This window comes from Mus caroli, chromosome 13 (assembly GCF_900094665.2).
Source record: "Mus caroli chromosome 13, CAROLI_EIJ_v1.1, whole genome shotgun sequence".
Classification (NCBI taxonomy): Eukaryota; Metazoa; Chordata; class Mammalia; order Rodentia; family Muridae; genus Mus; species Mus caroli.
Window position 1 is genome coordinate 64,982,616 of NC_034582.1, and position 12,006 is coordinate 64,994,621.

The following is a 12,006-nucleotide window of genomic DNA, read 5'->3' on the forward strand; positions in this document are numbered from 1 at the left end:
CATTCTTTTGGCCCTGGCATTCCCCTATATTGGGGCATATAAAGTTTGCAAGTCCAATGGGCCTCTCTTTCCAGTGATGGCCGACTAGGCCATCTTTCGGTACATATGACCAATAACATTTTTAATAAACTGTTTTTATTTCTATGATGGAATTGATTAAGTTAGTAACCTAGGGAAAATGTTTGCAGAAAGAACATATTTAGCCTAGTGGTTCAGGCTTCAAGGTCTGAAAAAAGCCCTCACAAATCTGTGATCCACTAATTCTGTGATTGAACCACATATATGGCTCTCAAGACACTGTGTCTATATCCCAACATCCAGAGTCTGTATGCACGTGAAGTTACTGGGGAAAAGGGATCAAGGGATCTTACCAGGTATAACTAAGGATCTTGTGTTGGGATTATCCTGGGTAATCTAGATTTGTCCTAAGTATAAAAACAGCTGTTCATACAATACATTCAGAGAAGAATATGGAAGAGAAGAGTGGGGTGGTTCATGGCCAGGTAGCAGGGATAGAGTTATGGCTAAGGAAGGTCTAAAGGAGAAAGTCTGAAGGTCTGGAGTATTAGAGGCAAGATGGCACAGCCAGCATGCTGATTTTGGACTTCTGACCTTCAGAACCCTGAGCTTGTGGTACCTTGCTATGACAGCTCCAGGGGATAAGACAATGGATGAACTCTCAGGTCATGCTGCTTCATAGCTATGGTGACTAAATCCTATAGAGATGCAATGAGACATTTGATGCCAAATAGCTTACATGTATCTGACACACAATGGCTATTTTGATATAAGGACATTTGTCTTTGAAGTAGTTCTGGGAATAGACAATAAAAAGAAGACAGTTTGTCGGATGTTCATTAAAAATAATTTCTTGCTAATGCATGAGAGACTCATCTGGGGTACTCGTTTCTACTGGGTTTGTGCAAATGCCTCTCAGGAGAATCAACTGTATTCATAGCTCATAAAATGCATAAAATTACAGAATTGTCCGAAATTCCTCAGAACATATCTGAGGATAGAGGAGTGGTTTTAGAACAAGGGACCCCCTGTGAAAGAAAGCACAGAAGAAACTGGCCTTTCGGCATCTGACAAGAGATGTGAATTTTGAGTTAAACTAAACCTTTTCTGTTTTTCCCCCTAAACATATACAAGTGGTAGACAGAATGGGCTGCCTTTGATCTGGGCAGCCTACAGCACTGCCCATATCTACAGCTCATCTCTGCAGTGCCCATGGTGGGTTTTACTATCATGGTTTCCTACATTCAATACAGTCAATAGCATGGTTTCACCCTGAGGATGTGAAAAAGAATACAGAGAACCACAGTCTCTCAAGTCACTGAAACTGAAAGCATGGCAGACTCATTTATATTTTCTTTTCTTGTAGTGATAGAATCATCCCTTGATTCAAGAGAACACAATGAACTGATCCCTTTCCACCTCAAGCACGAGGAAGGAAACTATGGTGAGAACCCTGCCCAAGATTCTTGCTTGCTGTAACAAGATACCATTTACTGAGTGATTGTAAACAATGGGCATTGAGGATCCTTCCTCTGTGCCAGAAGCTGATCTTGTGCCACAGGGCTCCATATGCAAATACCACCAGGGGAAAGCTGGTCTCACAGGGGTGTGGACACCCCTGTGAGCACAGGTAAGACCACCACTTCTGCTCAGAGGGACCCACCTGGAACTCTCAGGACACAGGAACCAAAGAGCATCCTAGGACAGGATCCTTTCCATCTCTGTCTGCACCCCAGAGCTGACCCTGTACCACAGCTCTCCATACCCAAATTCCTCCCAGAGAGAACTTGTCTCCCAGGAGTTCTGAAACACAGGCTTGCAAGAGGGACAAGCCACAGTCAGAAACAGCAAGACCAGCTAATACAAGAAATAACTAGATGATGAGAGGCAAGGTCAAGAACATAAACAACAGAAACCTAGGCTACTTGGCATCTTCAAAACTCAGTTCTCCCACCACAGTATGCCCTGGATACCCCAACACACAAGAAAAGCAAGTCTCTGATTTAAAATCACATCTCATGGTGATGATAGAGGACTTTAAAAAGGACATAAATAAACCCCTTAAAGAAATGCAGGAAAAAAACAGGTAAACAGCTGGAAGCCCTTAAAGAGGAAATACAAAAATCCCTTAAAGAATTACAGGAAAACACAACCAAACAGGTGAAGGAACTGAACAAAACCATCCAGGTTTTGGAAATGGAAATAGAAACAATAAAGAAAGCACAAAGGGAGACAACCCTGGAGATAGAAAACCTAGGAAAGAGATCAGGAATCATAGATTCAAGCATCACCAACAGAATACAAGAGATGAAAGAGAGAATCTCAGGGGCAGATGATACCATAGAAAACATGGACACAATAGTCAAAGAAAATGCAAAATGCTCCTAACCCAAAACTTCCAGGAAATCCAGGACACAATGAGAAGACCAAACATAAGGATAATAGGTATAGAAGAGAGTGAAAATTCTCAACTTAAAGGGACAGTAAATATCTTCAACAAAATAGATGAAAACTTCCCTAATCTAAAGAAAGAGATGCTCATAAACATACAAGAAGCAGACAGAACTCTAAATAGATTGGACCAGAAAAAAATTCCTCCAGTCACGTAATAGTCTAGACACCAAATGCACAAAGCAAAGAAAGAATATTAAAAGCAAGTAATATAAAAAGGCAGACCCATCAGAATTACACCAGATTTCTCACCAGAGACTATGAAAGCTAGAAGATTCAGGGCAGACGTCATACAGACCCTAAAAGAATACAAATGCCAGCCCAGGAAACTATATGCAGCATAACTCTCAATTGCCATAGATGAAAAAACCAAGATATTCCATGACAAAAACAAATTTACACAATATTTTCCACAAATCCAGCCCTACAAAGGATAACAGATGAAAACACCAACACAAGGAGGAAAACTACACCCTAGAAAAAGCAAGAAAGTAACTGTCTTTTAACAAACTCAAAAACATATAACCACACAGACATAAAAATAACATAAAAAAGCAGGAAGCAACAATCACTATTCCTTATTATCTCTTAACACCAATGGACTCAATTCCCCAATAAATAGACATAGAATAATAGACTGGATACGTAAACAGGACCCAACATTTTGCTTCATACAGGAAATGCATCTCAGTATCAAAGAAAGACACTACCTCAGAGTAAAGGGCTAGAAAACAATTTTCCAAGCAAATGGTCCCAAGAAACAAGCTGGAATAGCCATTCTAATATGGAATAAAAGCAAGGAAGGACACTTTATAGTCATTAAAGGAACAATCTGCCAAGAAGAACTCTCAGTTCTAAACATCTATGCTACAAATGCAAGGGCACCCACATTCATTAAAAAAAAAATCTACTAAAGTTCAAAGCACACATTGTGCCTCACACAGTAATAGTGGGAGACTTCAACACTCCACTCTCATCAATGGACAGATCATAGATTCACAAACTAAACAGAGACACAGTGAAACTAACAGAAGTTATGAAACAAATGGATTTAACAGATATCTACAGAACATTTTATCCTAAAACAAAAGCACCTCATGGTACCTTCTCCAAAATTGGACATATAATTGGTCACAAAACAGACCTCAACAGATACAAGAAGACTGAAATAATCCCATGCATCTTATCAGATCACCATGGACTAAGGCAACAAAAACAACAGAAAGCAACAAAACAACAGAAAGCCACGTTCACATTAAAGCTGAACAATGTCATACTCAATAACTTGGTCAAAGAAGAAATAAAGAAATTAAAGACCTTTTAGAATTTAATGAAAATGAAGGTACAACATACTCAAACGTATGGGACACAATGAAAGCAGGGCTAAGAGGAAAACTCAGCTCTGAGTGCCTCCAAAAAGAAACTGGAGAGAGCATACACTACCAGCTTAATAGCACACCTGAAAGCTCTATATCAGAAAGAAGCAAATACACACAAGAGGAGTAGACAGCAGAAAATAATCAAACTCAGGGTTGAAATCAAACAAGTAGAAACTAAAAGGACTATACAAGGAATCAACAAAACTAGGAGCTGGTTCTTTGAGAAAATAAGCAAGATAGATAGCCAGACTAACCAGAGGGCACAGAGACATTATCCAAATTAACAAAATCAGAAATGAAAAGGGAGACATAACAATGGAAACTGAGGAAATTAAAAAAAATCATCAGATCCTACTACAAAAGCCTATATTTAACAAAAATGGAAAGTCTGGATGAAATGGACAATTTTCAAGACAGAAACCAAATACCAAATTTAAATCAGAATCAGATAAACCACCTAAATAGTCCCATAGCCCCTAAAGAAACAGAAGCAGTCATTAAAAGTCTCCCAACCAAAAAAAGCCCAGGACATTTTGGTCAAAAAGCTGAGATGGTTTTAGTGCAGAATTCTATCAGACCAAAGGAGACCTAATACCAATATTCTTCAAACTATTCCACAAAATAGAAACAGAAGGAACACTGCCCAATTCATTCTATAAAACCACAGTTACACTGCATATTCTCCCTTGGAGATGAAAGTTTCTGTCTAATCAGGAACTTTTCACAATTTTCTTTCATAGAGGACTTGATGTGAGACCTTTATCTACTTCTATCATGTTTAGTCTTCCAAATAGATTGTAAAAGGTGGTTGAGTGCATATTACTTTTAGCTTCAGAAGGTATCATGTATATTTAAGAGGCATTTGACTATTATAAATTATTTTGATTCCTTAAAATGTCAGTACTGAGTTGTATATTTTAAAATAAATTTTATTTGTTTTATTAAAAAAAAAACAGGCAATTATTTCTCACAGTCTGAACCCTGGGAAGCCCAAGAACAAGGCACCAGTGTATCTGATGTTTGGTCATGAACTCTCCCTGGCATGTCTCACATGTCTCACACTACCTCCACATGAGAAAGGAATAACAGAGTTCTCCAAGCTTCACCTTTTTGATCCAGTATCATCTGAAAGACCCTGCCTCAAAATATTACCACACTAGGCAGTAGGTTCTAACTAATGACTCAGTGGGGCGTATCAAGGTTTGTTCCATAGCTAAAACCAATTCCTAGATTATTCCTAGAGAACAACACAGCTCCACTATCTGTGAGATTCATTTAAATTCATTTAAATCCCACTGAATGTGGGATTCATTTAAATTCCTCTTATCCATCATGGATTCAATTTGTGAATCTTCTACATGTGTGACAACTGAAGGATGATGGAGTGCCCTCCCCTTTTTTCTTTTAAGCAATGCTTAAAAATGCTTATAAATCAATGGGCTCTCAGTCTTCTTGGATTCATTTTCACATTTTTCATGAAAATTAGTAAATTATGCATGAATATCCTATACATGGATGATAAGAAATATAGTACCTGTTTGTGAGTGAGGTGATCTAGGAACCTATGATTCATATATGCTTGTGTCATAAATCCCTTCCCCAGTCACCATGGGCCAACCTGAAAAGAGACTCTGAAAACAGCAGGGTCCATGCTGTCCTCTCCAATAAAGGAGAGTTCTTGGTAAGCCATGGCCACCTTTTAGTCCCTACTGGGTAGAGAGACTGACACATAGACAGGGAACAATTGGCCTGATTAGAATAATAATGGATCTAAATTTACATTATTTTTCTATATATTATGAAGTGTAACACAGTTCAAGGAAAGCATTGACATTGAAAATGTATTCTAGATGAATGGTCAGGAAAATACATAGATTAATTTAAATCTACTTCACCCCCAGATACATGGGGGACAGCACTGGTAGGTTTCCTGTTTGCCCAGTGGCCATTTTGATAGCTGGGGATGCAGATGTGATGCACAGGACCAATTTTTCTATGAGAATATTTGGCATGCCAATTACATTAACATATGGCATCATGAGCACTTTGTAAATCAGAAACAATAATATACAAACTACCTAATATCAAATGTTTGAAGTAGGACAGGACTCTTGTCATTTGTGGTTTCAGGGTAATATCTCCAAGGAAAGAAGACTACCAATTATTTTAAGAGTGTGAACCTACAAATGGGGGGTGTGTGTAGAAAAATGTAGGTCCAACAACCTTTACAAGGAACTTCCGGCATATTTCTAATGACTGGATTATGCGGAATAAATTCCGGGAAAGAATTTGAGCCCTCTATGACCTCTCCTGAAGTTCTAAAGCTCCCTATTGCCCACTGACTGTATATTTCATAGGATTGTTTCCACCAGCTCTTTTGGTAAAATAAACACCTTGTGGGGAAAAGGTTTTGGGGTGACCTGTTTCTGTGGTCAAGGCCTGAAGGACACCCACATCACATCTGCTGAGAAGCTGGAAGTGTCTGGAAGCTGGAGCTCTACTAGGAGGCTCAAGTCAGCAGAACAGGAGGATGCCAGTCATAACTGGGCAAGCAGGTGAACTTGGCATGAAAAGAAAATCCTGATGCTTTGAGTCAAGAGAGCATTTTACACAGAGCCAGGAGTGAGCATGGAACAGCCCCCAAAGCAGGAAAAGAAAAGTTCAATGATGGACCCCATAGACTGCCGCCACCTGTCTTCCACTGTTCTGTCCTCTACTGTTGCCTCATGGTTAGCTATCTCATGCATCCAGAACAAAGGAAGAAGACATGTGTTCTGATGTCTTAGTGTGGAGGCTTCCAGAAAGCAGGTCTTGCCTACCACCCTCTGCTCAAAACACTTCCCTTCCAGAATGATAAAATATCTGAGGATAGCTCCAGAAATCATATCTCACAAAGGTCACCTTAAGCGGTTAGAAGCCAGTCTAAAAGTTAAAACAAGCAGAGTAAACCTCAGAGTAAGATTTTCCAGAATAGGAGACAGAATCAACACAGAAAAAAAAATTACACCATAAGGTTAGGTAGCAAGAAGGTATGTAGAGGGATCTATGAAGTTAGAAAAGTAGATAGCATGCCACCTGTTTCCCTGTCCTCCCTCATGGCCAGGGATCATTGCAAGGGACCAGCAAGTGAAAACTCTCACACTGGATTACCAGATATTTTTTTAAAAAGTAAATAATGGAAAGGTATATACTTTTCTCTTTTTCTTTCTTTCTTTTGGAAGGCACAAATTTCCCCCAAAACTTCACATTGGGGGAAATATTCCCTGCTTAAAATACAAGATTTGTGTCAACCTAAAACTGTCCACAAGCAAAATTTGATAATTTTCAGAAGTGGGGTTAAAAGTGATCATTTTCATGGGACCAGCTCGACAGTCAAGATGGCAGCAGCCCAAAAAGCTACACTAAGTTTATTTTAATGTCAATTTTCACTTCTTGAGAACAGGGTCATAATAATTAAACTGATAGTGAGTGAAAATATTTATAAATAGTATTTATGTAAATTAAATGTATACATGTATATACACAGATATATATACATATATATAATATGATACATATATATACATATATATATGTGAATCATAGGATTTTTGTTTGTTTTTTAAGTTCAGGTTACTTCTAAATAATGTTCATAAGATGGAGAGAAAACATAGCATTTAATTAGATTTTCCCAATTGCTTTCGTCTGGTGGAAAGTGTAGCCAATAAAATTCAGTTTTTAGTGTTGCTGTGAGAGCTGAGGTTTGCTTGCCTGCCAGTCATTCTGCCTCTCCCTTAGCAGAGCCTATCTGCCAGATGCACTGTTTCCTGCCTTGTTTGCATGTGCTCTTAATTTCTAACCTCCATGAAACTCAAAGAAAGCGCAATTGCCTGGCAAATGCTCCTGGCTGAGAGGCTGGGGAAGCCTTGATGGCTGTGCTTTATCAGAAGAGTTGCAAATCCTAAATGAAGATGTCAATTATTCATGAGTCTGAGGTCCTGAATGCCAACAGTAAATTATTAATGAGTTGGTGTAAATATTTAAAAGCCCCGGTGAGGAACACGTTCTGTGAAAGCTTTTCAACGGTGGTGTGGATAAACAGCAATTTCTAAAGCAAAGGATGATGGTGACGTAATGACGTTTATTCAAAACGAGGCACATTGGGATCAAACATGTGGTTCAAGTGCCCCTTTCCCCTCACCCTTATCATATGGGGAACGGTATTCTAGCCACCACAACCATTAATCCAACATAGTTAACCTTAGCAGGAACTAAATCTACATTTGACTCTTTTCATCCATCTATCTTCTCTGCAATTTCCTGTAAATTTTGACTTGAATGCAACAGAACACTCCTGCATGTTACCCCCACAAGTCTCCAGTCCATCGGGCGATTTACTAGAAAGCAGTGGCATTAAAACCCCAGGGCCAAAAAGGGGGAGTGGAGGGGTAGGGGATTGGGGGGGTGGGTATGGGGGACNTTTGGGATAGCATTGAAAATGTAAACGAGGAAAATACCTAATAAAAAATAAATTAAAAAAATGGCTCTTTATTATTTTATTATTTTTATTAGTTATTTTATCTATTTACATTGCAAATGTTATACCCCTTCCAGGTTTCCCCTCCACAAATCCCTAGCCCATGCTCCCTTCCCCTTTTTATATGAGGGAACTCACTCACTCACTCACTCACTCACTCACTCACTCACTCACTCCCGCCTCACTGCCCTAGCATTCCTCTATGCTGGGCCATCCAAGCCTTCACAGGACCACCCTTCATTGATTCCAGATAAGGCCATCCTCGGCTAGATATGCAGCTGGAGCCATGGGTCCCTCCATGTGTACTCTTCTTGGTGGTTTAGGCCCTGGGAGCTCTGGGGGGTCTGGTTGGTTGATATTGTTGTTCCTCCTATCACTCTTTTAAGTGAGTTGGAGAAGCACATCTGCTCTACTGACAGCTGCATTTCCCAAGTGCTTTTCCTGTTCCCATGCTCTCGCCACCCCTCCCTCTAAACATCTCTTCCTCTCTTCTCCTCTGCCCATGTAATTCTTTTCAGTCTTACATTTAAACTGCTTAGATTTTTCTCCCCATGAACCTTTCCTGCATCAGCCAGCTTTCTGCAACCGTGGCAAAGCTGTAAATCAACCAATTAATTAATTACTTGACCAATTAATTAATTAAATTAACTTGTGAGAGGAAAGAGTCACGGGGCTTTTGATCTCAGAGGTCTCCATGGTTTCTTGGCCTTTGTGGATTTGAACCGATTGGCAACAAGACAAGTTGTGATGATTATTTTTGTGGACTTGATTGGCTTTAGACTCACCAGGGAAACATGGCTTCCCTTCAGTATATATTCTAGATCATTAGGTGAAGTCCGGAGACCAGCCCTAATTGGAGAAGACTACTCTATGACCTACTGTACCCAGACTGTATGAAGTGCGAAAGGCAGCTAAGCTCAGACATTCTTTTCTCTCTGCTTCCTGACTAGGGATACAAAGTGACCAGCTGTCTCAAGTCCTGCTACTATGACTTCTTCACCAGGATGGGCTGTGTCATCAAACGGGAAAAAAAAAAAAAAAACAAATCCTTTCTTAGGTGACCTCTAGTCAGGGATTTTAACACAGCAACAGGAAATTGGCTGATACATATGGCAGGAACATGCAACAATGTGGGATGCTACACAAGGCAGACAGAAAGCAAACTGAGGAAGAGACCAGGGTCCTGCAGCCTGTTTGCAGGGGCACTCCCAAGGATTTGCTATTAGGTCCTGTTTGATAAGGTTGCTCTGCTTCCCAGTGATATTACACTGGATGCTAAGCCTTTAACACACAGCCTGTGGCAATCACTCCAAATCTAAAGTCCTTCACTTTACTTCTGCTGTGTTTTAGATTTCTCAAACAAAAGGTCTACCCCATAAGCACCATGGCTTCCCTGCCTTACTACTGCAATTTGTACCACAAGCTCAATTCAGAAGGATGTTTGGATGCATTAATACATTTTGTAATTTGTAGAGAGTAGACTAAGTTTTTTTTTTTTCATCTAGGGACATGTACTTATGATTAAGAGCCTTGACATAGAACTCAGAATTCGTAGGTGTTGCTTGACTCTCCTCTTAGGTTGTAAGGTTAGGAGAAGATAATGTGAGAGAAAGATTCTACACTAGGCCTTGTCTACATTTTGAGAACTTGAAATACTAGCTGTTTACACAGTGTTGCCTGATGCAGTTTTTGAGAGTGCTTTTGTAGTTTCCCTTTATAGCAAGAACATTGTTATAGTCGTCTCGGGAACATCTCCCATGGTATCTTCAATGGTGAAATGGAGGCGCAGGTTTTCCAATCAAACCTGTTACAGGGCAAAAGCACATTTTGCTGCACTAGTATTTTTCATCATTGCACCAGAAAGGCAAAGGTTAAAGACAGCTTTGAAGAAGTTTGAAGGCGTGCAGTGATGTGTAGCTATTTTTAAAAGCTGTAAAGCTCAAGCCCACTCCCCCAGGTTAACGGAATGGTAAAAAATCGCCTGAGGATAAGAGCCTGGCCATGCTGTCTGATATCTGCTCAGAGAGCTCCAGGGATGCAGCCTTTGAGAGTTGCTGCTCATGCTGTGGGGGCTTTGGGACAATGCCTTTAAGTTGCCCCTCTCCTGTCAATAACTTGTCATCAATACTCCTCCTATGAGCAGCAACAACAAATGAAATTCCCTGGGTCATTAAACTAGAATTCAACAGAACCATCTTTGACGTCTGTTGTTGATACCACATCTCAAGAAAATAGACATTTTTCACTTCTTCAAAAGACTTACACAGTGCAATTGGTATGTAAACAGGGAACAAAAAGACAGAGATGAGTTGCAGTGAGCAGGGGTATGGCTCATGAAATGAGTGATAAGATATGCAACTGAAGCTGATCTTTCGGAGGGTAGAACATCCATATGACCATCCTGATCTTCCCTCTGAGGTATAGGATAGTATGTCCCCGTTTAGTGGGTAGGACATGTTCCTTGCTGTGGGTGACTTTCAATAAGGGTAAAGGTTCCTTGGAATGGGTGTCAGGAGAGTCATCTTCCTCTATGTGGTATCAGGTAGCATGGTTCTTCAGTGAATAATGTCACCTCTGGAATGGGGATATGCCCTGGAGGTTGCTGATAGATTAAACAATATACTGCATTCCCTGGAGGTAGCAATATGGGGCAGCCTACTTAGTAGGCTGAGATGGTACTGCTGTGACCTTGGCTATGAGTGACAATAGACATCTTCTCAATGATACCTTGGTCAAGGAAGGAATAAAGAAAGAAATTAAAGACTTTTTAGAGTTTAATGAAAATGAAGCCACAACATACCCAAATTTATGGGACACTATGAAAGTATTTCTAAGAGGGAAACTCATAGCTCTGAGTGCCTCCAAAAAGAAACTAGAGAGAGCAACACACTAGCGGCTTTACAACACATCTAAAAGCTCTAGAACAAAAGGAAGCAAATTCACCCAAGAGGAGTAGACGGCAGGAAATAATCAAACTCAGGGGCAAAATCAACCAAGTAAAAACAAGAACTATTTAAAGAATCAACCAAAGAGGAGCTGGTTTTTTGAGAAAATCAACAAGATAGATAAACCCTTATCCAGACTCATAGAGGGCACAGGGACAGCATCCTAATTAACAAAACCAGAAATGAAAAGGGAGACATAACAACAGATCCTGAAGAAATCCAAAACACCATCCGATCCTTCTACAAAAACCTATACTCAACAAAACTGCAGAACCTGAATGAAATGGAGAAGTTTCTAGACAGATACCAGGTACCAAAGTTGAATCAAGATCAGGTTAATGATCTAAACAGCCCTATATCCCCCAGAGAAATAGAAGCAGTCATTAATAGTCTCCCAACCAAAAATAATCCCAGGACCAGATGGGTTTAGTGCAGAGTTCTATCAGACCTTCAAAGAAGATCTAATCCCAGTTCTTCACAAACTATTCCACAAAATAGAAACAGAATGTACTCTACCTAACTCATTCTATGAAGCCACAATTACTCTGATACCTAAACCACAAAAAGACCCAACAAAGATAGAGAACTTCAAGCCAATTTCCCTTATTAATATCAATGCAAAAATACTCAATAAAATTCTTGCTAACCGAATCCAAGAACACATTAAAGCAATCATCCATCCTGACCAAGTAGGTTT